The sequence below is a fragment of the Marmota monax genome, unplaced genomic scaffold (assembly GCF_021218885.2).
Source record: "Marmota monax isolate L192 unplaced genomic scaffold, Marmota_monax_Labrador192_F-V1.1 WCK01_AAM20220418_F8-fsc00228, whole genome shotgun sequence".
Classification (NCBI taxonomy): Eukaryota; Metazoa; Chordata; class Mammalia; order Rodentia; family Sciuridae; genus Marmota; species Marmota monax.
Window position 1 is genome coordinate 2854258 of NW_026695240.1, and position 6790 is coordinate 2861047.

The window sequence follows — 6790 nt, forward strand, 5'->3', positions numbered from 1 at the left end:
TTCCGCTGTGCTGAAATTTGCACTGATGGTGCAAAAGCAATAGTGAGTGAAACTAAGGGGGCCTTTGCATAAATCAAGGCAGTGTCACTAAACTGTACTGGGAGATATTTTTTCGCCAGCATACACTGGAGTTAGAAAAGGCAAGTTCCACTGAAGTTCCTCTTCATTGCCTAGCTTTCACAAGGCCCTGGGTTTGATCCCCAACACTGTAAAAGAAAATAGTAAGTTTCCCATAAAGCATACAAGTTTTTATCAGTCCTTGAATACAATATTTTATAATTACAGTTTTTATTTTGAGATGATTGTAGATTTATGTGCAGTTGTAAGAAATTATATATAGAGATCCTTTGTACTGTTTGCCCAATTTTTAAAAATATATTTTTAGTTGTTGATAGATCTTTATTTTATTTATTCATATGTGGTGCTGAGAATCGAACCCAGTGCCTCGCACATGCCAGGCAAGTTCACTACAGCTGAACCACAGCCCCAGCCCTGCCCAATTCTTTAAAAAAAATTTTTTGTTAAGTGCCCCTGAATTAACCTAACCCACTGAGCCACATCCCCAGCCCTTTTTATTTTTTGAGACAGGGTCTCATTAAGTTACTTAGTGCCTCATTGATTTGCTAAAGCTGGCTTTGAACTCATGATGCTCCTGCCTCAGCTTCCCAAGCCACTGGGATTACAGGCATGTGGCAAGCCACCATGACCAGCTGTTTGCCCAGTCTTTAAACTCCACATTACAGTATCACAAGCAAGATACTGATATGTGTACTTTTCAAAACTATTTTCTGTGATGAAATGGGAAATGCACACAAAGCTCTTCTATATCTTCAAGAACAATAGGTTGTTTCAAGGAAACACTTATGTGAGTTGTAAGCTGAAGTAGCCACGTTAATAAGGATGTTATTTTTATTTGAAAGATTGATTCACACACATTCAGTAGACATTTGGTCAAAAATGAAGTGATATTTGGGGGTTGGGGATGTAGCTTAGTGATAGAGCACTTGCCTGGCATGCACAAGGCCCTGGGTTCAGTGCCCAGTACTACATATTGCTGAGAGCCAAGGCGGAGTCTGTATGGCCCCTGGCATTTTGCCAACAGTATTGATTGACAGGCGAGGCATTACTATCTGCCTCTGCCGCTATTTTTGGGTTCTTGCACTATTTTAGAGTTCTCACGGGGATTTCCCGAGAGTTCCCATTGGTTGGGGAAGTGCAGGAGGAGGGATTTCCAGGAGAGATATTTCCGGCTGGGGGTTCCTGGACAAGCCGCGTGGCGTTCGGGAGGATTCCCCAGGAGCTGTGTGAAGTGTTTTCCTGCAGTTCAAAAATAAAGTTTGTTCCTGCTTCAGTGGCTCGTGATTTGTGCCCAGCCAGACTGCGGCAATTGGTGGCCTGTACCCGGAGCCCCGGGACACTCGGGGGTAAGTGACGAAAAAAAGCTACTCATCCATAGATAGGACGGGAGCAAATCTGCTCGTCCCTAGGCAGATAGGGCGAGAGGAAAAATGGCCATTTCGAGAAAATGGAAAAGATTGATACAGTATGTTTGTGTCTTGTTTTGTCTCAGTGTATTGTATTGTCTTTGTGATGAAAATATGGAAGGGGTGAGAAGTAAATTTCTAAGGGAAGAAGACACCCCAGTGGAACCAAGAATAGTTAAGGCATGTGTTGATAAGAGCCCAGGAACTCTAGTCAGAAAGAAAAAGAAAGTTCAGAAGAAGAAGTATTATCAGGAAAAAAGTTGCAGCAAAAGGCTATTACTAAATACTTTTCGTTACCGGAGGGTGCGTGAAGCGGAGACGCGGCTGCCGAGTGTGTCTATCGAGACACTGCTTTACCTGGACTGAGACAACAAACTGTAATCTATAACAAATTGTAACTCGGTATCTTTGCTAACAGTGTCATTGCTGGTATAATTTTTCCAAGGGCTTCTTGCATGGAGCCATCAATTGGCTTGGTATTGTGGCATTTTGTATCCTCCCTTTCTGTTTGTAGCAGGTTATTTATGGTGTTTCTGTAAAAACCACTATGGTCGTTATTTAAATTAAACAAAAGGGGGAAATGTTAGAGTCTATAAACAAGTCAAAATAACACCTGGCATTTTGCCAGGGGAATGTTAGAGTTCGTAAACAAGTCTGGATGGTGCCTGGCAAAATGCCAGAGGGAGTGGTTTGAGAAGTAACAAAAGCGAGTCATTAAGTGTGGAGATTCTTGATTGGTTGACTGCTGTATCTAGTTTATGCTAATTAGATAAGCTGTGTGGAATGTATAAATACTGCTCCTGTCCTGCACTAAACGGCTCCTACTCCTGCTGTATCAATCTACACAAGTTGTTCGTCATCCCCCAGTTATTTTGCTGCAGCCGGACTGCGGCAACATATATTCACACCAAAAAGTTGACTTTTTAAAAACTGACAGGAATTTTTGCTAATTTTAAGCAAAAAATTTGAATTACAATAAAAAGTATTTCCCCTGTGAATGTGACAGTTTCTCAATACTTAGTTCTTTATGATGAGACTGATAGTAATATTAGTGAATATGAATCTGTAATAACAAATAATACAATTTATCAACCTTGGAATCTGTTTACCTCACAGAGCCAATGTTCCAAATGATTAATATGTGATATTGTAAAATCATACCTGGGTAAAGATTTATTTTACATATAAAATAGACAAATGGATTTTAATTTAGTAAATGTCCAATTCATTCCACATTACAAGTAAGCTTTAAGAAATTATACTTGTTGATTTTTTTGGGGGGTGGGTACTGGGATTGAACTCAGGGGCACTTAGCCACTGAGCCACATTCCTAGTCCTATTTTGTATTTTATTTAGAGACAGGGTCTCACTGAGTTGCTTAGTGCCTCACTTTTGCTGAGGCTGGCTTTGAACTCGTGATCCTCCTGCCTCAGCCTCCTGAGCTGCTGGGATTACAGTGTAGGACCTCAAGACCCAGGCCCAGCATTAGGTGACCAAAACCCTAGGCCTCAAAGCTGCAAGACGCTTCCTCACCCAACCCCCATGTCAAAACCCCTCCAGCAGCACGTAGCACCTCAGGTGTTGCACAATGTTACCACAAGATGTTCCATGTAGATAACCCTAACGGGCCCCCTACCACAAGATGTTCCTCTTAGACAGCCCTACTGGTTAAACTTGAGAACTAGGTTTAAAAACAGAAACTGAAAAGACAGGATGTAATTTTAGGGTTTTTCTGAGAGCATAAAGTGAAAAAACAAGTTTACCCCCTAGGTGACCCAGTGGCTGGATTCAGAGGAACCAATAGAAAGGCTGTTGCTGTGCTAAGCTAAGAACTAACCCGCTTGTTTCCTATAAAAAAAATCTGTACCCCAAAGCCCGGTGTGCCAGTTCACCGAAGCTCCGGCTGAGGTTTTGCTGTGCACCCGCAGGCACCTGTGTGAGAATAAACGCCTCCTGCTTTTTGCAGCCAGTGTCTCGTGTGGTTCATTCTGGGTTTGGGATCTGTGGATCTTTCATTTTGGAGGTTCCACCGAGATCCAAGATCCCGGTTCTGATCCCGATCCCTATCCGGAGGACACCCGACATCACTGGGAGGTAAGCTGGCCAGCTCGAACTTTCTGTCTTGTTGTCCTGTTGGCTATGTGTTCTTTGTTCCGCGCAGCGTCTGTAAGACTATATGATCCTAGGCATAGTCATTTAGTATTCTGAGGCAGTTCTGTAGTCATCTAGTATTCTGAGGCAGTTTGAGAAGGAGTTGACGAACTCGGACTTCTCCCCTGCCACCCTGGGAGACATCCCAGGGATCAGAGGGGTCCATTTCTTTGGGGCCCCCGGTGTTTCCGAGGATTACACCATCTTTGTAGGTGACGGAGAAGTACGAACTTCTCCCAGGCCATCTGATTTTTTCGGTTTCCACCGAAGCCGCGCAGCGATCTCACTGTTTGGTTTCGTTTTTGTGTCGTTGTGTCTGTCTCTCTATTTCCTCTCTGAGAGTAACATGGGACAATCACTAACAACCCCTTTGAGCCTAACTCTAGATCATTGGCAAGACGTTCAAGATCGGGCAGACAACCTGTCCGTGACAGTCAAAAAGAAAAAATGGAAAACTCTCTGTACTTCAGAATGGCCAACATTCAACACCAGCTGGCCAGCAGAAGGGACTTTTAATACTGATCTTATCTTCCAGGTGAAAACCCGAATCTTCACCCATGGTCCTCATGGACACCCTGACCAGATACCCTACATTGTTACCTGGGAGGACTTAGCCTCCAACCCCCCCCCCCCCTTGGGTTGCTCCTTTCTCTCCACCCAAACCCCCTCTCCATTCTCCCCTTGAACCCTCTGCTCCCCTCATTCCACTTCCCCCTCCCCAAACCTCTCATCTTTACCCTGTTCTTAACAAATCTGAGACCTCAGTTAAAACAGGGACAACACCAAAGAAGGTTCTACCGCCGGAGGACTCAGCTCTGATTGACTTGCTGACTGATGAGCCTCCTCCCTATCAGCCCCAGCCCTTACAAGCCCCTGAACCTGATCAAGCATCCTCCGAGGACGAGAACCAAGAAGGCCCAGTCACCAATGCTCCCCCGGATCCATCTCCCATGGTGGGATGGCTCCGGGGACGCCGGGATCACACTGCCTCAGGAGACACCTCCAGAGTTCTCCCCCTGTGACAGACGGGAGGCCCCAACGGCCAATATCAGTATTGGCCTTTTTCTGCCTCTGACCTCTATAACTGGAAAACCCATAACCCTTCCTTTTCTAAAGACCCTATAGCTCTAACCTCTTTGATTGAGTCTATCCTAGTAACTCACCAGCCAACATGGGATGATTGCCAGCAGCTCCTGCAAATTCTCCTCACTTCAGAGGAGAAACAAAAAGTTCTTTTGGAAGCTCGCAAAAATGTGCCAGGGGACGATGGGCGTCCCACCCAACTCCCAAATTTGATTAATGAATCTTTTCCTTTAACCCGGCCAAACTGGGACCATGCGACTGAAGCAGGTAGGGACCACCTACGTCTCTATTGCCAGTTACTCATAGCGGGTCTCCATGCAGCAGGGCGACGACCCACCAATTTGGCTCAGGTAAGACAGACTACCCAAGGGGCAGAAGAAACCCCGACAGCATTCCTAGAAAGATTAAAAGAGGCATATCGGAGGTTTACTCCTTTTGATCCTGATAGTGAGGACCAAAAAGGAAATGTATCCATGGCTTTCATTTGGCAGTCCGCCCCAGATATCAGGTCTAAATTGCAGAGACTAGATAACTTACAAGATTTTTCTCTGGCAGACTTACTGAAGGAAGCCGAAAAGATATATAACAAAAGAGAAACTCCAGAAGAACGAGAGGACAGGATCAGAAAGATGCAGGAAGAACGAGAACTTAAGCTTAGAGAGGAATCAGACAAAAAAGAAAGAGAAAGAGAACGAAGGCGTAACAGGGAACTAAGTAAAATATTGGCCACCGTAGTTCAGGCAGGACATCAGGGAAACAAAGTAAACAGGGACAGGGAGCAAAGCAGACCCCGTGTAGACCGAGATCAATGTGCCTACTGCAAGGAAAAAGGACACTGGGTAAAAGACTGCCCAAAGAGACCCCCCAACCCCAGGAGAGATACCAACCGGGCTCCCCGACTGCTGACATTAAATGAAGATTAGGGGAGTCAGGGCCAGGAGCTCCCCCCTGAGCCCCAGGTAACTCTACAAGTAGGGGAGCAACCTGTGACCTTCCTAGTGGATACCGGAGCCCAACACTCGGTGCTGACACAGACACCAGGACCCATGAGCCACAAAACGACGTGGGTCCAAGGCGCCACTGGGAGCAAACCCTACCGGTGGACCACCAAGAGAGAAGTACACCTTGCCACAGGTAAGGTTTCCCATTCATTCCTACACGTGCCTGACTGTCCGTATCCACTGTTGGGAAAAGATTTATTGGCTAAATTGAGAGCCCAAATTTATTTTAAAGATGGGAGCGTCTCCATCACGGGGCCAAACCAGACTCCCTTACATGTATTGACTTTCAAATTGGAAGACGAATATAAACTTTTTGACAAACCCTCGGTATCTATGAAAGACATGGACTATTGGCTTAGTTCCTACCCGGAGGCCTGGGCTGAAACCGGAGGAATGGGAATGGCAAAACAACGGCCCCCAATAGTCATTCATCTGAGGGCCGCTGCTACTCCCATTAATATCAAACAATATCCTATGTCAAGAGAGGCCTATCAGGGCATCAAGCTGCACATCAAACGCCTCCTAGACCAAGGCATCCTAACACCTTGCCAATCACCCTGGAACACCCCATTACTGCCAGTTAAAAAGCCGGGGACTAATGATTACAGACCGGTCCAAGACTTAAGGGAAGTTAACAAGAGGGTAGAAGATATTCACCCCACAGTGCCAAATCCTTACAATCTCCTTAGCACTTTGCCTCCTACTCATACTTGGTATACTGTTCTGGATCTGAAAGATGCTTTTTTCTGCCTAAGACTGTCTCCCCAAAGTCAGGCTCTCTTCGCATTTGAATGGAAAGATCCCGAAGGAGGAATCTCTGGACAACTGACCTGGACGAGACTGCCACAAGGATTTAAAAACAGCCCAACACTCTTCGATGAGGCTTTGCATCAGGATTTGGCAGACTTCCGTGTAAGACACCCTTCCCTAATCATGCTTCAATATGTAGATGACATCTTGCTGGCTGCGACCTCCGAGGAAGATTGCCAGGCAGGTACGGAGGAATTATTGCAAACTTTGGGACTACTAGGGTATAGGGCGTCAGCAAAGAAGGCCCAAATCTGTCAGACA